This window comes from Anolis carolinensis, chromosome 3 (genome assembly GCF_035594765.1).
Source record: "Anolis carolinensis isolate JA03-04 chromosome 3, rAnoCar3.1.pri, whole genome shotgun sequence".
Lineage (NCBI taxonomy): Eukaryota > Metazoa > Chordata > Lepidosauria > Squamata > Dactyloidae > Anolis > Anolis carolinensis.
Window position 1 is genome coordinate 219,522,499 of NC_085843.1, and position 26,872 is coordinate 219,549,370.

General features: G+C 41.1%; 1 protein-coding gene and 1 long non-coding RNA gene across 7 annotated transcripts in view; one reads left to right on the forward strand and one right to left on the reverse strand.

Moving 5' to 3' along the window:
• Positions 1-26,872, reverse strand: part of ctnna3 (catenin alpha 3) — a 1,223,202-nt gene that overhangs the window by 431,994 nt on the left and 764,336 nt on the right. The window lies entirely within an intron of this gene.
• Positions 21,700-26,872, forward strand: part of LOC134298041 (uncharacterized) — a 56,112-nt gene continuing 50,939 nt past the window's right edge. For 2 of the 3 annotated variants that reach the window (XR_010005020.1, XR_010005021.1), the window contains exons 1-2: positions 21,700-21,879; positions 23,764-23,793. This is a non-coding gene — a long non-coding RNA (uncharacterized LOC134298041). The remainder of the gene's footprint in view (positions 21,880-23,763; positions 23,794-26,872) is intronic. The other variant, XR_010005019.1, reaches the window with a different exon arrangement.

Here is a 26,872-nt window from a genome sequence, read left to right on the forward strand (position 1 = left end):
TCCTTCAATCCCTTTATTTCTCCCTCCTGCGCATTGAGCTTATCACGGATGCGGTCCACTTCGTCCTTGTCGATGGTGTAGCTAAGTGGCTGGCCACCCGGCACGGTTCCGGTAGACATTCTGGCCTAGGTTAATTGGTGCTTAGGGTGGCGGAGTCAAACTGTCACGACCCGGCTGCAGGGCACCAATAACCATACACAGAGGCCAGAATCTATCTAATATCTTTATTTAAGGAGTATATAAAGTTAATAAAAACAAGTGTAGAAAATAGTCCAGAATTAGACCTTTCAGGAAAGGTCAAAATTAGTCCAAAGAAACAATGTCCAATATGAAATATAAAGGTCCAAAGTTATAATCCAATAACCGAAACACTGTCACGACCCCGGCTACAGAGCACCAATAACCATACGCAGAGGCCAGATTCTAACTAATATCTTTATTAAGGAAATATATAAGGTTAATAAAAACAAATGTAAAAGTTAGTTCAGAAGCGGACCTTTCAGGAAAGGTCAAAATTAGTCCAAAAAAGCAATGTCCAATAAGAAATATTATGGTCCAAAGTTGTAATCCAATAACCGAAACACTCACTTTGCCAGGCAAAGTGAGGGGAGATGACAAGGTCCTTTAGTCCATAAACTTGAGCAAGGCTAGGAAATAACTTGATACTTGAAACAAGGCTTAAAACGTGGAACAAGGTAACTAGGAACAAGAACAAGGTAACTAGGAACAAGAACAAGGTCCGTGGAATAACTTGGTAAAATCCGTGGAACAAGGCAAGGATTGGTCCTGGGAAACAAGGCAAAGTCCGTAGATAAACAAAGGCTGGGAAGCAAGGCGAAGGCTGGATAGCAAGGCAAGGCTTGAGCAGGAGCGAGGCTTGAATCGGAGCGCGCTGTCCAGACACAACTCGCTCCGTAGGCTGACGAATTGACTCCGCGAAGTTACTACGCGGGTAAAACACCTATATAGAGTCTAACTTTCCCACCGAAGCAGTTCTCTGGGAATCAGAAACGAAAGCTAAACTCTGAGACCAGATGTTAAACTCCTTAAAGATTCTCACGAGAAGCAGTCTTAATTGGCTACATTCTTAGCTGCAATCCTCGCACTCCTGCGCGAAGCTGATTCCAAACTTCTCTGTTGTTTACAAAACTCCCGGCGCAAGAACACGGGAGAAGTAGGCTCTGGGCTTGTTTGACATACTTCTGGGAGACAACTTTCTTGCAGGTGCAAGGTTCCCAGATCTGCCTGGGAAAGATCTGGCTGAGAGGAATCCAGTTCAGACTGGGAAGGTAAAAAACCCAAGTTTTCATCTTCATCAGGAATTACAATGTCCTGAGCAGGACTACAAGGCCCATGGGTCATCACACTATCCCCCTCCTCAAGGCCCCTCCCAAACTGGGGCCCTCTCCCCGAGGCGCGAGGTCGCGGCTTGGCGGGATAGGTCTGATGAAAGCGACGGGTTAGCTCAGGAGCATGGACTGTGGAGGCGTCTTCCCAAGAGCGTTCCTCAGGGCCAAAACCCACCCAGTCAATGAGATATTGTAGGCGGCGGCGGTGAAAGCGAGAATCCAAAATGTCCTCAACCTCGAACTCCTCCTCCCCATTCATCAAAACAGGAGGGGGGGCCGGTTGGTCTGTATCAGGACGCACACCATCCGCCGGAAGGAGCAGGGAACGGTGAAACACTGGGTGAATGCGCATTGAACGCGGAAGTTGGAGTTTGAAAGTCACGGGGTTTAATTGCGCCACCACTGGATAGGGGCCAATGAAACGGGCATCTAACTTCCGGCAAGGGCGGTGGGAGGGCAGAAAGCGAGTGGACAGAAAAACCCGATCTCCTACCTTGATTTCGGGGCCCGGCTGGCGGTGTTTGTCAGCGTGGTGTTTATAGTCCTCCTTGGCTTGGTCCAGTTGCTGGAGCAAAAGTTGTTGCACCGCTGTGAGTTCCTGCAGCCAATCCTCTGCTGCGGGAACTTCTGAAGTTTCAATGACAGGGGGAAAGAAACGTGGATGGAAGCCGTAGTTTGCAAAGAACGGCGTTTCTTTTGTAGAAGCTTGAACTCCATTGTTGTAGGCAAACTCAGACAGTGGTAACAGAGAAGCCCAATTGTCCTGTTGGTAGTTTACATAACAGCGAAGATACTGCTCCAAAGTGGCATTGGTGCGCTCCGTTTGCCCATCTGTTTGGGGATGATGAGCTGAAGATAAGCGAGAGTCTATGCCCAATAGTTTTTGTAGCGCCTTCCAAAAACGAGAGGTGAATTGAGATCCACGGTCTGTGACTAAACTCTTGGGCAATCCATGTAGTCTGAAAACATGTTGAAGGAATAGATCCGCAGTCTCTTTGGCCGTGGGGAGGCCTTCGCAGGGAATGAAATGGGCTAACTTGGTGAAAAGGTCCACCACCACTAAGATCGTGGTGAATCCACAGGAAGGTGGTAGGTCAGTGATGAAATCCGCAGAAATTATTTCCCATGGGCGAGATGGGGTAGGAAGGGGGTGTAAAAGCCCTGAGGGCTTCTCCCTTCTTATCTTGGAGCGCTGGCATACTGGGCAGGTGTTGACATATTTTTCCACATCCTTGCGGATCTTGGGCCACCAAAAATCCCTTAGGATCAGATGCATGGTTTTAAATAGTCCGAAGTGTCCTGCTGGTTTGCAATCATGACACAGACGAAGCGCTTTTTCCCTGCCCGGTCCGGGTGGGATATAAACATGATTTCTATAGCAAAGCAGCCCATCCTTAAGCGAAAAGGGAAAATGCAGACCTTGGCGAAGTTGGTCCTGCGCCCAGGCATCTGCTTGCTGACTAGCCCTGATTTCTTGAGCACAGAGGGGTCCTGGAGTAGAGGAAGTTGAACCAATGGGAATGGATTTGGTGTTCCCCACTGTGAGCGTGGCAAAGTTCCCGGGTTGTAATAGTTGGGATTCAAAGGTCTCCTTGCATCCTGCAGCGTATTCCGGTTTACGTGACAGGGCGTCTGCTTGCTTGGTCTGGGCTGGGGTCACATAATGAATCTGGAAGTCGAAACGTTCGAAGAATAAAGCCCAACGTTGCTGCCTCTGATTTAGTTTGCGGGCAGTTCTTAGATGTTCTAGATTACGATGATCAGTGTGGACTTCAATGGGAAATTTGGCCCCTTCTAGCCAATGTCTCCAAGTTTCAAAGGCTGCCTTTATGGCCAGTAGTTCTTTTTCCCAAATGGTGTAATTCCTCTCTGGTGTGGTTAGTTGACGAGAGTAAAAGGCACAGGGATGGAGGTGATCTCCCACCGGTTGTAAGAGTACAGCCCCAATTGCCACATCAGAGGCGTCCGCTTGCACAACAAAAGGGGTTCCAGGATTTGGGTGCTGTAGAATTGGCTGGGAGGTGAATAGTTTCTTTAGTTGCTGGAACCCTTTCTCTGCTTGATCAGTCCAGCGGAAAGGCTGCTTTCCACGGATGCAGCTAGTGATGGGGTCGGACCAGCGGGCAAAATCTGGAATGAACTTGCGGTAATAGTTCGCGAACCCCAAGAAACGCTGCACCTCTTTCTTGTTAGTTGGCGCCCGCCATTCCAATACTGCTGAAACCTTGGCTGGATCCATGGAAAGCCCTAGAGGCGAGATGCGGTAACCAAGGAAATCTACCTCTTGTAGATCAAAGGCGCATTTTTCCAGCTTGGCATAAAGTCCATGATCCCGCAATCGTTGTAACACCATTTTGACGTGGTTCTCATGTTCTGATTGTGATCTAGAAAACACCAAAAAATCGTCCAGGTAGATTATCAAGAACCTGTCTAGATAGTCCTGAAAAATGTCATTGACAAAATGCTGGAACGTTGCGGGAGCTCCGCATAAACCGAAATTCATAACTCGGGACTCGAATAATCCGAATTTGGTCTGGAAGGCGGTCTTCCACTCGTCCCCTTCCCTGATGCGAACTAAGTTGTAAGCCCCCCGAAGATCCAGCTTGGTGTAAACCTTGGCTCCTCGAAGCCGATCCAGTAGATCCGAGATTAAGGGCAGGGGATAGCTGTTCCGCTTGGTGATATTGTTCAATGCTCTGTAGTCCACCACCAAGCGTAGTTCCCCTGACTTCTTCTTCACAAACATCACTGGGGAGGCGGCTGGGGATTGAGAGGGTCTGATGAATCCCTTGCGAAGGTTTGTCTCTATGAATTCCCTGAGAGCTTCTTGCTCTGGTTCAGTCAGGGAGTAGAGATGCCCTCGCGGGATCGGGGCCCCCTCCACCAAGTCAATGGCACAGTCATAAGGTCTATGTGGGGGTAATTTTTCGGCTTCTTTCTCATTGAATACATCCCAATACTCGGAGTACTTCTTTGGCAAGGTGATGATGGGCTCGGTGTCTGTGGCATGGCAGACCTTGGCTACGAGGCAATGGTTTTGGCAGTACGGTGAAGCAAACTGCAGTTCTCTGTTGGACCAGGAGATGTTAGGGTCGTGGAGAGTCAGCCATGGAATTCCCAAAATCACAGGGAAATGGGGAACCTCGGTAACAAAGAAGGAAATCTCTTCCATATGTTCCCTTATCCACATCCTGGTGGGTTCCGACCACTGACTTACGGGGCCCGTCTTGAGGGGGCGGCCGTCTATGGCTTGCACCACACGGGCATTCTTGAAATCATGATATTGTAATCCCAGAGAGTCGGCATACTCTCTATCAATGAAATTGTTGGTAGCTCCAGAGTCTATCATGGCGTGGATCATGACGGGTCCCCTTTTTGCTGACCATAATGTGACCACGAGAAGGAACAGGACCCCGGTTGGCGGCTCTTGAATGGATTTTTTGACCGGGTTGGCGAGCCTCTCTACACCCGGTCGTTGGCTTCCCCCGCCGGCTGTGTGCCAGTCGGCTCAGACGCCTTCGTCTCCGTGGAGGACGCCGCCGCAAGACGGGCGGCAGGCTTCCCTTTGGCTGGGCACTCTCTGGCGAAGTGGCCCCCGTTCCCGCAGTACCAACAGAGGTTTAAGCGTTGACGACGGGCCTTCTCGGCGGCATCTAGTCTGGGACGCACATTGCCCAACTGCATCGGCACCTCCTCGCCTCCTCTGGGGTATGGGGTTGGCGGTGGGGGTCTCCACACTGGACGTGGCTGAACGCTGGCGGGAGCGGGGGGTTTTGCCCCGGCTCTACTGCCCTGGCCTCGAACCCACTGTTTCCTGTTGGCAATCATGACTTCAGCCCGTAAACATTGATCAATGAGTGCCTCGAGGGTCTGGGGAGGATCCACCTTGGAGATTTCTTCCAGCATTTCAATGTTGAGACCCTCCCGGAATTGTCCTCTGAGGGCTACATCGTTCCAGCCGGTGTTGTGGGCCAGCACTCGGAACTCGGCTATATACTGAGACATAGGTCTGTCTCCTTGGAAAAGGCGACGGAGTTTGTGACCGGCTGCCTCCAAATTGTCCTCGATTCCCCAAGTCTCCTTGAGGTGGTCCAAGAAGTGTTGCGCTGATCTTAGGTGTGGAGAGGCTTGGTCGAACAGTGCCGTCGCCCAATTGGCCGCTGGCCCGTCTAGAAGACTGTAAACCCACGCCACTTTGATGTCTTCTTGGGGAAACTCGGCATCACGGGCCTCTAGATAAGCTTGACATTGGCGACGGAAAACATGAACCTTAGAAGCTTCTCCAGTAAACTTGGTAGGCAACGCCATGGCCGGGAGGCGGATTCCGCGCTCCCGCAAGCCCTTTATTTCTCCATCCTGGGCGTTGAGTCTGTCGCGGATGCGATCCACTTCGTCCTTGCTGATGGTGTAGCTCAGTGGCTGCCCACCGGGCACGGTTCCGGTAGACATTCTGGCCGAGGTTAATTGGTGCTTAGGGTGGCGGAGTCAAACTGTCACGACCCCGGCTACAGAGCACCAATAACCATACGCAGAGGCCAGATTCTAACTAATATCTTTATTAAGGAAATATATAAGGTTAATAAAAACAAATGTAAAAGTTAGTTCAGAAGCGGACCTTTCAGGAAAGGTCAAAATTAGTCCAAAAAAGCAATGTCCAATAAGAAATATTATGGTCCAAAGTTGTAATCCAATAACCGAAACACTCACTTTGCCAGGCAAAGTGAGGGGAGATGACAAGGTCCTTTAGTCCATAAACTTGAGCAAGGCTAGGAAATAACTTGATACTTGAAACAAGGCTTAAAACGTGGAACAAGGTAACTAGGAACAAGAACAAGGTAACTAGGAACAAGAACAAGGTCCGTGGAATAACTTGGTAAAATCCGTGGAACAAGGCAAGGATTGGTCCTGGGAAACAAGGCAAAGTCCGTAGATAAACAAAGGCTGGGAAGCAAGGCGAAGGCTGGATAGCAAGGCAAGGCTTGAGCAGGAGCGAGGCTTGAATCGGAGCGCGCTGTCCAGACACAACTCGCTCCGTAGGCTGACGAATTGACTCCGCGAAGTTACTACGCGGGTAAAACACCTATATAGAGTCTAACTTTCCCACCGAAGCAGTTCTCTGGGAATCAGAAACGAAAGCTAAACTCTGAGACCAGATGTTAAACTCCTTAAAGATTCTCACGAGAAGCAGTCTTAATTGGCTACATTCTTAGCTGCAATCCTCGCACTCCTGCGCGAAGCTGATTCCAAACTTCTCTGTTGTTTACAAAACTCCCGGCGCAAGAACACGGGAGAAGTAGGCTCTGGGCTTGTTTGACATACTTCTGGGAGACAACTTTCTTGCAGGTGCAAGGTTCCCAGATCTGCCTGGGAAAGATCTGGCTGAGAGGAATCCAGTTCAGACTGGGAAGGTAAAAAACCCAAGTTTTCATCTTCATCAGGAATTACAATGTCCTGAGCAGGACTACAAGGCCCATGGGTCATCACAAACACTCACTTTGCCAGGCAAAGTGAGGGGAGATGACAAGGTCCTTTAGTCCAAGAACTTGAACGAGGCTAGGAATTAACTTGACTCTCGGAAAAACAAGGCTTGAATACAAGACAGCAAGGAACGAGAAACAAGAACAAGATCCGTGGTGTTTACTTGGCAAAATCCGGGAAACAAGGCAAGGCTGGGTCTTGGAAAGCAAGGCAAAATCCGTGGAAGAACAAGGCTGGAAAACGAAGGCTTGAATCAGGAACAAAGGCTTGGAAGCGGAGTAGCTGTCCACACACACTACTCCAGTTGCTGACGAATTGACTCCGCAAGAACCCTCCGGGAGCAAGGAACCTAAATAGGCCTTGTTTTCCCCACCAGAGAACACTTCTCTGGGGAACCAGAACCGAAAGTCAATCTCTGTGTCCAGATGTATGACTCCCTAAAATTTCTCATGGGAACAGGCTTAATCATCTGAATGCTTTGCTGCTATTCTCAAACTCCTGCGATTAGCCTGTTGCACTCCTTTCTGCTGGAGAATGTAATTACGGCGCGAAAAAGGGGGAGAACTCGACTCCGGGCTTGTTTGGGAGATTTCTGGAAGACAAACCTCCTGCAGGTGCAAAGGCTCAATTTCTGGCTGAAATGGTTCCCTTTCTGGCTGAAATGGAGGAAAACCCAAGTTCTCCTCTTCGTCAGTCACAACAGCACTAGGAATGGGACTACAATGCCCATGAGTCATCACACGGAGAGACAATTATAATAGAGATAGAGGAGCTAGGGAGGCGAATCGCCGGAGTGCCAGAATCGCAGCCAAACAATTAGCTGATTAGGTCTGCTTCCCTTGGGAAATTCTAAGGAGTCATGCATCTGGACAGAGTGGTTTCACTTCTAGTTCTCCAGGGAAAGTGTTCTTCTGGCGGGAAACGAGACCCTATTTAGGTGTTTTGCCGCGAAGGAAATCTTGCGGAGTCAACTCGTCAGCTTGAGGAGTGAGATCGTGTGTGGACTTAGTAATCCCAGTTCCTTGTTTCCCGGACCAAGTTCCAAGCCTGCCTTGCTTCACGTTTGACCGCGGACCTCGCCACGGACCTTGTTCTTGTTTCTTGTTTGCCTCGTATCAAGTCTTGTTTCGCCAAGAATCTAGTTTGTTTTCCAGCCCTGTTGTCAAGCTTCAATGGACTAAAAGACCTTGTCATCTCCCCACACTATTGCTTGGCAAAGTGTGTGTTTCGGTTAATGGATTATAACTTTGGACTCTAATATCTCATATTGGACATTATTTTCCTGGACTATATTTGACCTTTCCTGAAAGGTCTACTTCTGAACTTTATTCTTCACTTGTTTTTATTGACTTTATATATTCCTAAAATAAAGATATTAGATAGAATCTGGCCTCTGTGCATGGTTATTGGTGTTCCGTAGCCTGGGTCCTGACAACAGAAGCTTAACAACCAGCAGGTGTAAAACGTCAATGTTGGATAAGTGTGGATAGGACAGATTTATTGTAACAAATGTAATCTTACTTTGCTGTTTTCACAGCTTTTCTCTTGTTTGCATTAAATATTATGCATTGCAAAGAAATTAAAAATACATGAAATAAAAAAGCAATCACAAGGAAATATCCTAATTATATGCACTCCCATGAATAAGCAAGTGTCAAAAGCATAATTTGTCTATAATATAAATAATATGATTGACTGCCAGGCCTGACTGTATAAATTAGTTCCAGGTAAAGCATCTGTCTCCAGTTATTAGAAGTAAAAGAAATGGAGACCTATGTGGCTATAAACAGGTAAGAATAGCGTTCAGTTACAGGAAAATATACTGTATCTTAACTTTACGAAAAGGTGGAAAAACTCTTTTACTGCAAAAATTCTGGTTCTAAACTGGATGTAAGAATTCTAGCAGACATGTGTTCTTATAAATGTGTGTGTGCTTGCATATGCACTGACATGTTTATACATGTTTGTATGTAAATATATTTGAAGATGTGGGGGATATGAAAATTGCTTCAGTTTTGTTGCCTTTTCCACAGTGTTCACATATTTCCTCTGTCCATGTTCTTCACTGGTCTATGAGACTTCTTTTGCACACAGTTTATGGACACTTTGATGCACATTTAATGCCTGTATTTCTCACAATACATTTTTTCTTAGTGTAATATTTTATGCATTTTTTTCCTATTATCTAAATATCTACAAGGGATATAGTGGAATTTGGAGGCAATTGCAGATTCTGGGGTTGTGCGAAGTGTGGTGCTTTCATGTGCTTTGTAGATTTTTGGAGAATTTTTAAGACAACAAAATGAAACAATTTTTTGTTTTCTTCCAAATTCCCTTTCTTTCTCTATTGCAGGATGTAGTGAACCTTACCTATTAGGCTGGGAATGAAGCCTTGGTAACAGTGAGTGAGGCAGGCATCCATTTTGTTGAGGAATGCCAGGCAGCCATCTTGAGTGTGGTTAGAAAGGGGGAGGAGCTTAGAGAGAGACTCCTAGGATTGACCAACCAGAGCAGATTGGAGGAGCCAAGTCGTAGAGTGCAGAGAAAAAAAAGAGCTCCAGTCAGTTCTGTTTGGGGTTTGAAGAAGAGGGTTCTGTTTGAGGGTTTGAAGAGAGCAGTTTGGTTTTGGAGTTGGGAGAGTGTGTGTGAGAGAGAGAACTGAAAGCTGTGGAAACTGACAGACTAAGTCAGGCAGTTTGGATCTCTTGGGGGGAAAGATAACTCAAGGGATTGTCTCTCACTACTGGGCTGGTTAATAGAAGGACTCTAGGTTAGAGTTAATTAACAACCCAGGGGAACTCGTGACTATTCTCAGCAAATAGAGCAGGGTTTTTTTGTGACCAATAGATCTGTTGGTTGGAACTGTTTGAAACTAAGTGAAGTAATTCTGGGACATACAACTAAGTTATGCTGAAGAACGCCTGTAACCGTTTACGCTTATGAACCTCTCTGAAGTAATCATTTACCTGTTTTTAAGAAAATAAATTTTTATTCTATTTTCAACTTTCAAGAGCCTCCACAGTGTATATTTTCCATCAAGAAGCCTTAATAAAAGTTCCAGCAATACAACAATAAAATACCACAGAAAAGCCTCATAGTGAACATCAGTTTGGGAGTCAGGGGTGAAAACAGTGTGGGCAGGAAATGGGAGAAGTTTGCCTCAGACACATTTAACAACAAAAATCCTAAAGACATTTTAGGTTGGTGGCAGCTACCATTTAAAAAAGAAAATCTAAAATCAAACGGTATATCCTCACCTCTCACATACGTGCGCGTGCGTGTGAGCGTGAGTAGAGTGGAGAGGTGTCCGATAGATTTGGGGTCAGCGCCTTTTATTATATTGGTGGCAGCAGTGGGATTTTAAAAGATTTCTATAGCTGCCATCTTCAGAGGATGCAAGCAAAACATCAGGAGAAAATGCTGTTCGAACATGACTGTACAATTTGGAAACCCCAGTGATTCTGACTGTGAAAGCCTTCAACAAACCTTTTACTGTGGGTCCCCAGGTGTTTTGGCCTACAACTCCCAGAAATCCCATCAAGTGTACCAGCTGTTAGGATTTCCGGGAGTTGAATTCCAAAACATCTGGGGACCCACAGGTTGAGAACCACTGAGCTAAGGGGACTCTGTTTGGGGTTGGGATCCAAAGTTTAAGAAGCAATGTTCTAGTGTTACAGTGGAGTTTTGGGGAGAATTTACTCTGAATGACTCACATAATTATTGGTAGCTATTACAATTACAAGAAAGAATTTCCCTTATCCTTGAACTTTGTGTCAGCTGAAACACCCAATCCATGGGGAGGGGTGATATGATCTAATGTCATTTACTCCCTAAGGTGATTGAAAAGAAGACACCAATTGTAATGCGAATGATAGGTGACACAATTATCCATACATTCCCCTTTTGCTATAATGTCAGCAAAGAATATAGTGTAGTAATGGAAAGGTTCATTGGAAACAGTATTTCCCCATTGCATCAAAAATCAGCAAAAATGTTCAAATCTGAGAAGAAAGATCAAGGATCACATCAAAAATGCTACATAACCAGTTGTGAAAATCAGTCAGTCTCATTTCAGTTGCATTTTCACAGTCCCAGTGGTATTGTCATACTATTCCAGTTCCATATTGGATTGTGCAACCACATTTTTTATCTTCCAAAATAATTTGTATATACTGTATTTTGAAACAGTTTCCTGACATGTGGATTCACATAATGTATGCATTTTAATTATTTTTCCATATTGACAAAACTGTTTGTGAACATTTTTCAAAGATGTACATTTTTGATGGTCCATATTTTTCCAATATATGTAGAGTTTGATGTGCAATCTTTTTCTTGATCAAAATTAATCACATGTCTCAGAAATGCACCACTTGTTAAAAAAAACCTGACATTTTTACAGGCAAATGTGAACTAAAACAAATTCCTTTTCTGTTCCTGGTTATGTAAAGTTGCAGCTTGCCTTCTCTTTCAGGCTTATTGTGATCTTCTCAGCAAATTCAATAAAATTAGAATAAAAGTAAAAGTTTCCAATGGAAAGACTCCAGATAATCAAAGCACATGAAAATAAAGGTTCAAAATATAGTAATAATGTTTGCGATCTAAAGGGCTGTGTCAGGAGTTGATTTCTGCTGTCTCTGAAGTTCACCATAAATCTTCTCCACGACATCTCAAAGTCAATGATGGTGTCTGGTTGGACTACCTTTTTCTCATGAGAAAGTAGTGATAAGGGCTGGGGAGGGGTAGTGAGGATAGTAGGAAAAGCAGGGGGTTTGGGACTAAATCTGAGCAATAAACCCAATTCCAAATCGAATTATGTGAGTGGTCTAAGTTATTGGATTCTACAGGGAGTGACAGGCTGTGAAAGCCTTTATTTTTGAGCAATGGTGATATTTCATTTCTGATTTCTACCATAGCTCTTCATGTGCCCATCTCCAAAAAAAATCTGTCCCTGAAGATCAAGAAAACCCCAGCTGTGTGATTTCAACATGGTGAAGAGAGTTGTAGAGGGAAAGAGCAAATGGTGACTCTTCCACTCTGAGCAAATGCACCTTCTAGCCACTCATGAGGCTTTTTTGGTCCCAGGCAACATGTAGTTCTTTGCAAAACATAAAATGAAATGCCATAACAGCATTACAGATGATCGTCGAAACAGGAACAGTTTTGAGTGCTACTTTCCCCCTGCTCAGCACACCAGCTTTGAAAGAAACCGCATGGCAACATTTTGAAATAGCTGTGTAAAATGTTCCTTTTTAAAAAAATGAGTTTATTTGAGGACATGCTGGCTTCTATAAAGTATTTACAAGGGGCCAGGGGAGACCAGGCAGAGCAGGAAGCAATTGAATACCAGAAAAGCAAATATTTTGGAAACCAAAAAGGCATGTGACATAAATACCTCAATATGAGACTGGCTCTATCTGAAATTTCAATCATTTGTAAAGTAAATTTTCAAAAGCAATCATGAGAGGCTAACCTTGTTGCTAAGCAAACTGTATAACCTTATGATCTGTAGGTAAATAAACCTCAATATAACTACTTCATGCACAGGGACAATTGGGTGTGGTAAATTATCACAAATCCATTCCTTTCAGACCATTTCCTCATGGCCATGAATTTCTGCATCAGTGAGAACTGTCTCAAGGACACACATCAATATTGCCTTGAAGGCAACACATATATTCCACTTCCAAGAAGACATCTGAGGTCAGGCTGACATAGATGGATCAGAATAAGAAGGTCATGATTTCAAGTGATGTTAATTCCTCATTTCCTAGTAAAGGGGTGGGGGAAGGGGTAGAATGGGATAGTCAGACATCTGTCTGATCTGTCTATCTTCACGTAGATGTTTTCTACCAGATGGCACATTTGCTCTATACAGAAGCAGAACACTGAGTAATTCAATTATCTAACAAAATAAAGATAAAATTGCAAGACAAAATGCTTGTATGTTACTATTAAATTCAAAATTCAAATACATATTCTAATTTCTATTAAAATACAGTTACATACAAGTCACAATTTCTTTAAATGCATCATACATTGCTATATCTATTACTAATATACAGTCAGCTACCATGGGATTCTATACCCATGGATGAAACCAGCCACATTAACATTTTTTAAAAATCCAAAAAGAAAACTTCGATTTTTGCCATTTTATTTTAGGATCACTATTTTACTAGATCATTGTATACTAATCTATTAGAGATGTGCAATATGGCAGAAATCCATTTTGGATTTTGTTTGAAATTTGGATGGCCCCACGTTTCATTTCAGAAAGATTCAGAGATTGGGGGGGGGGGGTGGTTCAATTAGTAATCTGAATTCCAAAGTTTTGTTATTGTTTCAGTAAGATTCGTTCCATTAGTGGCAATGGGGAAAATTTTGAAGCTAGTTTCTCCGTATTTTTATGGCTATCAGGATGAAACTTGCCACACTTGTAGGAAACATTTATGATTGCAAGCCTGTCAAGATTCAGAATGCTTTGGTCACCTACTGGTTTTTTTTTTTTAAAAAAGGAAAGTTTTTTCATTTTTTTAAAAAATCCAAAAGAGCTATCCTTCCCTCCCACCTCAGCAATTTTGTTACATTGTAAAAAAATAAAAAATAAAAAATAAAAGCTCTTTTCAACCTATAAGATGGTCATGATGGGTGCCTTTCAAGCACCTCTTATTTCTCCCTATCAGCAGTGAACAGTGAATGCATTGCTTCTGGAACTTATGGTAGTATATATGCCCAAATTTGCCTTATTCTCATCTCCCCAGTTTTGACCCCACTCCATTTATCTGCTTTCTTCTACCTTTACCCTGCTTGTACGGACTGGCCCTTTGCAGGTGGTCACTGCTTATTCACTTAATAATAATAATTTTATTTCTTACCTTCTTCTCCTCATGGCTTGAGGTGGGTTACAAAACAATTAAAATGCATGAACACAGCAAAAACACTGCAAATACACACACTAAAATGTACCTCCATAAAAGTTAAATATCAAAACATCTCTATCAAATGCATATTAAAACAGACAAAACAGATTTTTAAAAGGATATGCATTAATATTAATGTTTATGATTAAAGACTGCCTGGGTAGGCCTGCCAGTGATGTGTTTGTACATAGCTTTTTCTGATTTTTTTTCAAAAATGCATCTACACCAGGAGATATAATTGTTTAGAGGGCTGTATTACTGGGCTGTCCAATATGATGCTAATTTTCCAATTCTTTGCCTTCTGCACTGCTACCTGCCATTTCCGGGTTTTATAATTTACAGCATTAAATGTTAGGCTTGTGCACAGATTTGTTTTAGCCATTTGCCTTCAGCTTGATATGAGGATTTAAAGATTGAACCGCAAAGACTCTGGCACAAGCCAGTAAAGGTGGTCCAAGTAGTGATTGGCAGACTGGGTGCAGTGCATAAAGACCTTGGCCTGCATTTAAACATAATCAGTGCTGACAAACTTACCATCTATCAGCTGCAAAAGGCCACCCTACTTAGATCTGCATGCATTATTCACCAATACATCAGGAAGTGTTCAATGTGTGATCCAATACAACAGCCAGCATAGTGATCTTGTTTGCTGTGTACTAATCTTGATGTGAATCAAATAGTAATAAAAACTATTGGGCATCTGTGGAAGATTTCACAAGCCAACAGAACCATTGTCTCTCTCTAACTCCAACCCCCATCGAGACATAAAAGATTATTGTTATTAATACTATTTGTAGTCATAAAAATTGTACCTTCAGGAGTAACTTTTAATTAAAAATTACAAAAAAATGCCTGCTCCAGTTGTGTTGCCCCTCACCACTGGGATTGAGTGTTTGTATTAGATCATCTGCTGGCTGCAGCCTCCTTCTTGAAAACATTAACAACTGATTGTGTTGTTCTTTTGACTCTACTACTAGTCTTTTCCTTCTGCATGTGTATGCATGCATGCACCCTTCTGTTCTCTCTCACAAGAAGCCTGAGCCTATCCCTCCATTCAAATTCCAAAAAAGCAGTACAACTTATTAATACAACACATAGCATATATTATATATATTAATAAATTTAAAACAACACATATAACATTAACAAGAAATCATGAGGTCTGGAGGCCGTCATGTCGCTGGTGCTGGTTCAGTGCCAGTGGCCAGGCTTCCAAGGGAGCCAGAGGGAGAGGAGGTACTACAAAAACTCTAAATTATGGAAATACAATTTTAATTGTTTTAATTTGATTGGGATACCGGTTTTTATTTGTGTTTTATGTTTGGTTTTTACTACATGTTGTATTATATGTGGCATTTAATTCTGCCATTGTGTAAGACCGCTCTGGGTGCCCCTGGGGAAGAAGAGCTGTATATTAATTAAATAATTACATAATTAAATAAATATTTTGTATGTATTTTAATCTGTGCAATTTTGTCTTATATGATATGTTTTATATTGAATGTTATATTTGGTATATTGTTATTGTTTTACTTTTAATTGTTCGTGGATTTCCATTATGTTTGTATGAGCATTGATTGTCATTTTATTTTGGAAGCCACCCTGAGTTCCCTTGGGGAGAGAGAGCAGGTTAAAAATAAAGTTTTGTTGTTGTTGTTGTTGTTAGCCACCCTGAGTCCCTTTTGGAAGAGGGGGCAGGTTACAAATAAAGTTTGTTATTAAAGTTTATTATAAGCTCATCTCTTTTCCCGGCCATGCCACACAGGAGAATTCCTTTTCCTTTAATGGATAGGGCGGGTCGCCCCATCTCATTTGAGGTTGCATGAATCCCATCTGCCATTTGCCTTCTCCTTCAATTCTGAATAATTGTGCACTGCAAGGAGTGAATCATTCTCTTAAAGAAGGGCACAGTTCAAATCTCCGCACTGTGATGTGTCACCAGAGTTGTAGAACTTCTTCTATTCTTCTCCTCACCCTGCCCCATTTATTGGACGACATCTTGCTGCTTTAGTTAAACCTTAACAGCTTCAGGATTCAAGTTATTCAATCAAGGATGAAGTTGCTGTTAGTGGTTGCTACCAGACACAGACAGACAAAGCTGCATACAGGATTGCTGGAAAGCAGCTGATGCATTCAAGTTCATTTCAAACAGAACTGATGGATGAAAACTTGATCAATGCACTTTTTAGGGGCTGACGCCACCTTGCCTTTCTGAATCAATGAAGCTGATGATCTGCTCTGAACAGCTAGGTAAAGGTAAATGTTTTCCCTTTACATTAAGTCAAGTCATGTCCAACTCTGGGGGATGGTGCTCATCTCAATTTCTAAGCCAAAAAGCCAGCATTGTCCGTAGACACCTCCAAGGTCATGTGGCCGGCATAAGTGCATGGAGAGCTGTTACCTTCCCACCAGAGCGATTGATCTACTCACATTTGCATGTTTTCAAACTACTAGGTTGGCAGAAGCTGGGGCTAACAGCAGGAGCTCCTCCCCTGCTACCCGGATTCAAACTGCCAACCTTTTGGTCAACAAGTTCAGCAGCTCAGTGGGTTAACCCGCCACGCCACTGGGATTTAACTGCTAAGACCTAAAATAATATAATATGATCCAAAAATGTTGTTTTCTCCCAAACATGACTAGATTTCCCACAATACGTTTTGAATTTTTTTTTCCAGTGGATCATGCAGGAGTATTTTTTTCCAATAAGAGGATGGGCATGTGTGATCCAAAGAAATGGTTCTAAACTCTATTCCAATGTAGGGGGCGCTGGCGCTTCATTTCTAAAGCCCTTTCCAAATTTTGGGGATAAAATTTTTGAAACTTTACTAAATTTCCAAATATTCGTAAGTACTTTGTTAATGGCGGACGCACATGCGTAATAGGTAAAACATCAATGGCAATGAGAAAACTTCAGTTTTGATAGAACCTTTTTTATAAAAAGGCTCATCATTGAATTTCTCTCATATTAACTTAAAGAAGAAATCAATATCAACCAATTCCTCATTTTCATAGACAGCATAAAGGGGGTCAGTGCTTCTTTTAGATTCAACATGAATGGCCTAAGCTCTCATATTTCACTCTACTCAGAAAAGGAGATGGCATTTTTCTTCCTTCCTTTTTTCTTTTTTCTTTTTTTTTTGGGGGGGGGGGTGGGGTGTTAAACTTAACATACAATATTCACATTGGTCTGCAGATAAGTCAATCCAGGTTTTGGGGTTTTTTAAAAAACTAAAATTTCTAGACTTATACACAAGTACCACTCTAGGTTCTAAACCTTTAGGTAGGTTCTAAACCTGAAGAAATATAAACTAATCCTTTAACTTTCTCCAAGACAGGTATTCTGGGGCTGGGTGCCTGAGCAGAAGAAAGGAAGAATAATGCAAGAGTGTGCAGATAAACAATATCTGTAATATGATCAACTTATTTATAAGCTTATAAGCTCCTCTTCATTGCAGCAGATGCCAAAGGGAATACAAAATCCAAAGCTCACTGAGGCTCTTCCTCATAACATTAAACCACAGTTTGTTCAAAGGCATAGCATAGCATAGCATTCTCATGTCTAATCACAGATTTAATTAATGTTATGGAAAAGGCTAGCCAGGTTTGTACTTCTAATGACATTAACTCTTTCTAAATTTCAGCAACAGAACAATACCTCATATATCTTTGTGGTACTCAGAAATGTACCTTAATAAGAAAATTTAGATACACTGGAAGGCAGCTAAATCTGTTGCAGCTGACAGGTTGCTAGGCAAACCTGAGAGCTGCTTTCAGAACAGTCTAATGCTCATACATCTTTCAGAAAACCTTTGAAATAATTCTATTCGATAAATGTGAACACACAGTGAGGGGGGAAAAGCAGCAGCTGCAAATTTGAATCTATTCATTTTTAAGATCATCATCATAACTGCTTGCAAGATATGAAGACTGCCATCATAGTTAATATGTTGGAATATGCCCTAAGCATTTAAAGTCACGTACTAACTTTTCTTGTATTTGCTGAAAGATGAAATGCTCGCTTCTATCAATCATATTTCTACTATGAGAGTAAAGATCGCATCCTTTTTAATATTAGTTTAACAATGACTCCCACCTTACAACAGGACAAAACATCCACTGAAATAGTTATATACAGCAAAGGTAAAATTTCAGTTATATTCATTTTTAAACTTAACAAAGAAGTAGCCATGTTAGTCTCTTGCAATATAAAAAGGAGAAAGGAAGGGGTAGATGGGAAAGGCATGTAATTTTTATTTTTGCATGAGTTTTCATGGATATGAATCCATTCCTCAGTTATAATTCTGAGTGGTGTTAAGGTTTCAGATATAAATCATATATAGGCAGTTGTTGGAGTGGGATAGAATGTAATAGGATCCAGAAATACGTAGATCTCGTGTTCCTTGCCCTGAGGTTTGTTGAGCACATTTGTTGCATTTACACAACAATACTAATTGTCTACTATAAAAATTAAATGTGATTTGCATCTTTCTGGATCCTACTATATTCTATCTCACTCCTGCACTTGTATTAATATGCTTTATACTTAGAACCTCAATACCACTTGATAGTACATCTGGAGAGATGTGTTTATGTATCAACAACATTTCATGCTAGGCTTAAAGGGGTTGCTTTTCATTTTTTTCTCTCTCCTTCAAACTTCACACCTTTACTTATACTTGGAATAGAAAGAACTTGAATTTTATTTTCCCTTTTTCAAAAAAAACAACAACAAAAAAACAAACAAATGCAGGAGAAACCACAATGGCTGCACATGTACAGGGCTTTAATTCTTAAATGTTCAACCACATTTGTGTTATAGAAGCTGTGCATCCAGAATTTCAATTTCCAAAATACTCCCAAACTCAAAATATTCCAAATGCGTGACTGAGACAATGGCACTACCTGATTATTCAATGCCCACAAACATGGGCTGGATCTACACTGCTATATCATTCATTTTCTGAATCCAAATTACCTGCTTTTAACTGAATTATGCCAGTCTACACTGCCATATAATCTATTCAGAGTGGACACTCTGGATTCAGAAACTGGATTATATGGCTATGTAGACAATATCATGGTGTCATAAACAATGTTATTGAAACATTGTATAAAATTCCTGGATATGTGTAAATAAATGAATTTTGTTTAAATTACTTAATTTTGTGTTTAAACTTGGGTACCATCTTCATGATAATTCATTATGCATGTCTATGAAAATACAAGTATAACAAAATCAGGGAGTCTGAGTCCCAAGCTTTTCAGATAAGGGAAACTGAATTGTGATGGTGGGCAGTCCTTAAATGAGCCCCAAAGATACAGTTATTGCCATTACTGCATGGACAGCAGACAGAGTAGTAAATAATTATATTAATTTTATTTTTTATTAACAAACATTTCCAATGCTGAATTAAGTGTATTTTGCTGTATAGGAATTGAAAAGTTCATGTTTTAAAAAACATGAAGGAAGAGAAACTGGGAGGAACTTGCAGACTCCTGTGTGATGGTAAAGCAAATGGATGATTTCTGTAGAAATGGGAAAAGGAATGGAGATAAAACGACATGAAATGCCACACTCGTAAGAAGACAATTCCCCCCAATTCCCCCACCCATGGAATGAAGTTATTGAAGAATCATATCTCTATGTATGAGGCATTTAGAGCTCTCATATCTTCTTTCTAGTCTATCACCTTCTCAATCTGGTTAGGTGGAAACAAAGAAGAGGCTGCTCAGTGATTTCTCTCCATCTTTGTAACTCTCTCCTGAGAGGAGCCAGATGACCCAGCCTTTGTTCTCCTTCTGGTGGCAGATCAAAACATTTTTGTATCACTATAAACCAACAAAATTGGGCTTTTAACTCTTGGGGGTGCTGTTTTTATGATTTTGAAGGGTCTGTATAGAGAACCTTAATCCATTTTATTTTTTAATGTTTTGACTCATAGTTTTAAGTCTTATAGTTATACTTTACTTTCATATTTGTATTAGTTATAAGCTGAAATGTTTCAAATATTCTATTACTCGCCTTAAGACCCATTAATGTGAAAAAGGCAGGATCTAAATGAATAAAATCTTCATCGTCGTCATCATCATCATGAACAATCTTCCCAGAAAGGTTAGTCTAGCATGCTCCTTACTAAGAGGACTGGGGGAGAAAGCCCACTTCTACCCGCGCCATATGCAGGACCTAGAAATTCCTAGAAATAACATATTAATCAAATCCAAAAATAATCAAATCTGCAAATGTGGACGACTGATTGTAATGTGTTCTATCAACAAACACATTTATATGTATGACCATTTATGTTCAATAGATGCTTTTCTCCGATGGCAGCAATTTTAATACAACATACGTGGTTAGGGACAGCTGAACTGAAGAACAGTAATTTGAGAATACTTTCTCAAACAGTACGTCATATTAAATATTTGTATCCAGGCCGAAATACTGCTCACTTTAGGTTTTCTGTATTCTTTGATTTCTGTTCTCTTTGCTTTCTATGAAAACTATACACCACAAAAGCACAGGCATAACATAAACCAGAGAAATCTTTGTACTGCTTTTATGCTGTGCCCTATCATTCTACTTCAAGAGTGTCATCACTGTTCTCTTAAATTGGTGGCACCAGATTAAAGCGGGTCATTCTTTTACCATAACAGGTGGATGGAGTACATTTTCTTGGCCTTTGTAATATTCTGCTATCTGTTCTCCTAAAAAACAAGTGTACTGCACCTTGGGGGGAAACTAAGGGGAAAATCTAGCACAAAAAGGAGAGTGAGAGCTAAAACAAAAATGCAACCTATGACCTAAAACTTTTGAAAATTGAATCCAAGTACTTACGTATTTCCCTGTAGCTTTCCAGTGGTCCAAGACAATCTTTTCTTTAGCAGGTAACTCTAATAAGGTATTTCAACCATGTTTTCAACATGTGGTCAATCAGGAGCATTAGGTTTTGTTTTTTGTTTTTTTTTAAGAAGAATGAACTTAGCCAAGCTTCCTGCTCTGAGAATTTAAAGTACCTGGCTTCTTCTAAATTCAGTTTTGAAGACAAACATCCCAATATGTGCAATGCTATAAAGTCATAGGCAATGTGCAGCACACAATTAATCATGTGAAATATTTCATTCTAAAAAGGTTTATTTATAGACCATGATCATAACCTGTGTGAATGCTACTTTTGTGATTAAGCAACATCAGCACCCATTATAGCTCATCATTCCTACTTGATGTAACCTGTTAGGAGTTTAAAATGCTCTCTGTATAATTTTTATGTTGGATAGATTGCAAGAATAAATACAAAGATATCTCTTTAATCATTTTGAAAAGAACTTTCTATGTATGTTCCTATATCTGAATCTTTAGTTTGGGTAGCAATTAAACTCCAGGCACATTCAACAGCGTTTTTGCAAGAATGCTCCTTGAATCTACAAAAATGTAATACATGAAATATTTAGGAGTCTGCTAGAACCCAACACATTTTGATACTACAGTACCTTGATCTGCATCTACACTTACGACCTTATCACAAAGGCCAGGTGAAGTGTGGCTTCATGGAGGAAAGGCTTCATGCATACAGCTCCCTCTTGGCGATGCTTCACATATCACACGTCATCCTTCTGAGAAGGATCTATACTGGCTCCGTTGGAGCCAGCACAACACGAGAAGCCTCCATGGATGTGAGGGAAGTATCCAAGGACACTTCTACCCCAGTAGGGGGTGGATCCTCCACCAGAAATCATACGACATTGTGTGATAGTGTGGGGTTCCATCCTGAAAACAGGCTGAAAGTATCCTAGGATGTTAAATTTGGTGAGTGTCGTAAGGTCATTTCTGAAGTAATTTCAAGAAAACTGCTCTGGAGCTGTCCCAATGCAGCATGAGAGTGTGTCCAGACCCCTTTATGGGACCAGATGTTTGGCCGAACTGAGGTCACACAGAAATTCTGCTGATAACATGGCTGGATATCTCTTTGTGACAGCAGAAGTGACATCACCAACAAGGCACTTCTGCCTAGTAACACAGCAGTACATTTGCTGGATTTGTGGACAAATCCAGCCCAATTCAGAAACACCTGAAAGCTGAGGAAATCCCATTTTCCTTGTGCAAGATTAAAACTGAATGTTGCAGTTGAAAGGTGAGTCTACTTTATTTTCCTCATGTAGACACAGCCTTTTTCAATGCTGGCTGATGTTTTCTCTAGCAGCATCCATTCTCTAAAGTGCATATATGATCAATGATATTTCCCTGAAATATTGGACTAATGCCTTCATTACAAATACTGCCAAACTGCATTCCCAAAAGGTCACATTCATCATCAAGATTATCAAATGATCTTGGACTGCTTGCAGTTATTAATTATTCGTGCCAATCTTACAATGCCAGATGAACCCCATACCTTCCAGCCTACTAATTTTATATTGGAAGAATCTTTGATATTTATAGATGCATATGTACTTCTACACAATGTTTCTGCCACTTGGAATTTAACTGACAGACAACGTGATTAGGTCATGCATGTTCTCACTGTAGTTTAAATATTTATAGTCCAAAGACAATTATTCACCATATTTTGTTCAATGGGCAAGATATTCTACTGCTTCAGCAATGTCAAATGGATAGTCTATAAATATTAGCACTGAGTAAGAATTCTACTGGACATATAGTCATTTTATATTAAAATGGATCAGGACAAACTATTGAATGACAATATCTTCCTTATGAGCCTGCCCTAGCACATAGACCTTCAGGGAAGGCAATTTCCTCTATCCAACATCTTAATGCAAGATAAAGTCTTCTCAGTGGCTCCTCCAACACATTGAAACCCCCTCCACAGGGAACTGGGGGTAGTTGGTTTTTTGGTGGCAGATTAAGACTTTTCTTTTCCAGACCTTTCTTTCAAGAATACATAAATACAGGTTTATTATGGTCCATAGACCCATCAGTGAACAAACAGTCGTTAATAAATTCTCCCATCTCAGGAGAAGTACATTGTCCAAGATTAATATACATGATTTCAAGTAATACCTCTATCCAAGACTATTTTTTTTTCTCAACCTTGTTGCCACTGCAAGGAATTTTGCCACCCTGTGGCACTTGTCCTCTACAAGATATCTAACAATCCCCTGCGGGGGATGGCTGGTCATGCGGGACACAATTGGATAGGATATGAAAGTTGACTATGTTGCACTGTGAAATAGCTACACTGAAATAAAATGTGTTCTATTGTTTCTACTTCGTTTCCCCCACAGGGGCATAGTCTTTGGGAATAAGGAATTCCAGACAGTTTGCTTCTTAGCAGCTCTGAGGGAAATCTGTTCTTTGTAAAGAATCTGTGATATTAGATCACTGTAAGGTGATGAGAATGATGTAAGGAGAAGAGAATGATGCTGGGGAAAATGGAAGGAAAAAAGAAGAGGGGTTGACCAAGGGCAAGATAGATGGATGGTATCCTTGAAGTGACTGGCTTGACCTTGAAGGAGCTAGTGTGGCAATGGCTGAGAGGGAGCTCTGGCGTGAGCTGGTCCATGAGGTCATGAAGAGTCAGAAGCGACTGAACGAATAAACAATAACAAGGTTTTTTTAAGGTATTTGCATGTCTTAGATGGCTCTCTGATTAAAACTCTGGGGGAGCATGATGAGTTTGAGTAGGCTCTAAGCCAATAGTTCTCAACCTGGAATCCCCAGATGTTTTTGGCCTTCAAATTCCAGAAGTCTTAACAGGTGGTAAACTGGCTGGGAATTCTGGGAGTTTCAGGCCAAAAATATCTGGGGACCCTAGATTGAGAACCACTGGTTTAAGCTCTCCCAGGGCAATGTCCTGCAACATTTGGTTCAGGGATTTTTGTTTTGAATCTCAAACCTTTCAAGAATAGTGTTTTAACAAGAGATGGGTTTTTTTATGGTGGTGCCATAATCTTTGTTTTAAGGTAAAGTTCATTTTAGTTTTTGTTGAATAATATTTTATTATCAGTTTAGTATGTTTTAAACTCACATTCTTTTATTGCAATTTTCTTTTTAGAGCCATCTTGAATCCCAGTCTGGAAGAAAGGTAGGATATAAATAAAGTTATGGATGAATGGATATTAATACACAGACCTTGCTCATGAAAATCCCTAAAGTATTTAACTCCCTTACTTCTTACTTTCTTTATTCCTCTTTTACTTTTTTCCACTATTTTTAAAAAATCCATTAAAAAAAAAGAATGTGAATTCAAGGTAGATAAATCTTCGTTCCGTCCTTTTGCCTGGAGAAAGGGAAAGGACAGCAAACTTTATTTATTGGACTTATATCCTGCTTTTCTCCTAGACTACAATTGGCTCTATCCCTCCTTCTATCCTACTGTATTTGCATGAGGCTGGTAGGGCTTCTTTGATATTTCAGATATTTTAAAATCAGAGCAATCCAGCCTCTGTTTTCAGATCACTGGCTTAATTGACTTGACCATATATGTTTCTGGTGATTAGAATTCCTAAATATTTAATATGTGTGGCAGACAATTTAAGTGGCCGGCCTTGTTTAAAGGAATTAATGTGAGCTGATGGAATTGTTTGGACAATTTAGGCTGTAACGATGTTTTTCAGAGGTGTCTATTAAGTAGATATGTTTAGAGTCTGTTGTATCTGATTACTAAATAAATAATAAAGAAGAAGCAGCAGCACAGAACTATTTTAATTCTCTAAACGTCAAGCTTAATCTTATTTTATTATTAGTTCAGCATATAGTACATGCCAGTTGTGAATAGGTCAAATCAAATCAGAAGGGAGACAGAGGCAAACAGGAAGAGAAATAAGAGCAGTGGCATGTTATGGGTGGCAGAGGCACTCTTTGATTGGTTTCTGAACCACTGATGACTATGAGGCAATCCTATCTTGTCCCTTCAGCAGCATTCTAATACAAAAGGATTAAAAACGGCCAGATACATTCACAACAGACCTTTGCCAATTGTGATTCCAGTGACTCTGGAAACGTGTGTTTTTCAAGTTCTGTGTTTTTGGGACCCTGGAGCTTAGCAGGAGTTCCAGAATTACATTTCAAAAGGTGGGAAAATTGCCACAAAGCTCTAAAAATTTCCCTCCACCATGGAAACCTGTAACTGCACTATAAGGTAAAGGTAAAAGTTTCCCCTGACGTTAAGTCCAGTCATGTCTGACTTTGGGCGTTGGTGCTCATCTCCATTTCTAAGCCGAAGAGCTGGCGTTGTCCGTAGACACCTCCAAGGTCATGTGGCCGGCATGACTGCATGGAGCGCCGTTACCTCCCCGCCGGAGTGGTACCTATTAATTTACTCACATTGGCATGTTTTCGAACTGCTAGTTTGGCAGGAGCTGGAGCTAACAGCGGCCGCTCACACCTCTCCCGGGGTTTGAACCTGGGACCTTTCGGTCTCCAGCTCAGTGCTTTAACGCACTTCGCCACCAGGGCTCCTAGTGTGGGGCTTTTTAAAAACATAAGATGCAACATTATTATAAGAAACCTACAGGTAGACCCAATGTGTTGCATCCCAGCCGTGGGACACCTTTTCCCCAGACATGATGCAGGGATAAGAGAATCCACTTTGTAAAGTTTATTTTAAAAAATTAAAGATAAGAAAAAGCACAATCAAAAAGAACAATAAAAATCCAAAAGACAAATCCAGAAACTCCAAAGTTGCTGAATATAGGTGACAATTAGTTTCAGGAATCAAACTACAGGAATTCAAAAATTTTGAACTTCACTTGAGTCAATACTGTGAAACAAGGCAAATTCATAGACTTGATCCAAGTTATATCCAGAACTTGAGATCAAAACAGAGAATAAATCAGACCAAAAACCATGAAGATGTGAACAGAAATTACAATCCAGAATCTTAAAACTTAACCAACAAAACATGAACCAGACACAAAAACCAGAAACTTAAACACTTGAAGCAAAGCCATGAACTTAAGAATTTTTCCCATTTGAAATGCAACATTGTTCTCATAAGGAGCTGTCTGCTTGGAGCCCACTTAAAAGTTTCAGTTCTCTCTCATGACATCACTCCTCATACACCTGGTTTTTCTCTGCTTATCTTGGAGTCGCTGGGGCAAGCGAGTCTGTCTCTCTTTAACACTCTCTCGGTGCAGCTGCAGCTGCTTGAACCTAGGGAACTCACACTCCCCCACATTCTTCTCTGGAGCAAACTCTTGCAGATTCTCATGGGAACATATTTTGCTTTCTCTAACATCCTGAAAACTACCAGGAGATTCGTTAACACGTCTCTCCATGCCACTTCCATCCCACAAAATCCCCTTCCACATCCTCTGAAGCATCAGATTCTTTACCAAGTACAAAACAATGGGACTGACCAAGTGTTAGACAAAATGTCCATCCCAATATTAATTGCAAAAGTGGGGAGATGCATTCTACCAGTTTTGAAGATGGGCAAAAGAGACTGCTTTCAAACAGAACATGGGAGTCTCTAATTAAGTTCTTTGTCTTCTCCTGAAGCTATTTTGAGTATGTCTTTTTCCCATGTTCAGTACAGCATCTTTACAGGGACATTGTTGTGGGTATGGGAGGTAGAGAAGATGACCACTGATTGCAGCAAAATGAAGAAAGATGTCTCTGCAGAATCTTCCATTTGCAACAAAGACAAGCAAAAAGATCAGATTTTTCTATGCCAGTCCTCGCCCTACCAAATCACTGGGAAACTACCCATGAACAATTCAGCTCAGGTTTAGTTTAAGCAACAGAAAGCATAAGCTGAAAGTACTTCTCACACATAATGCCTAAGATATATGTCAGTTGATAGTAGTTAGTAACTGTATGACACTCCTTGGATTGAAGGTCATAGTCAAGTCCAACTACTTAGAACTAGCATGCCATTCATTTAAGTATTACGCTCCTTTGCCTTAAGCACTCTTGCTGAAATGAATACATTAAATTTGCCTTATGTTTTTGATCATACTTTAGCCAAATTCACAACATTTGAATGTAGAAAAGTGACTGATTTGTTCACTAACAAAGGATAGGTGAACATATTTTTTTTCATTTCATTTGTAATCACAATGTATTAAATGTGCATGGGAAAGAAAGTAGAACTGCTAGATTTTTCATTCTTGTTCATTTGTATAGACAGGGAAGTGGAGAGAGAAAATACTAATTTAAAT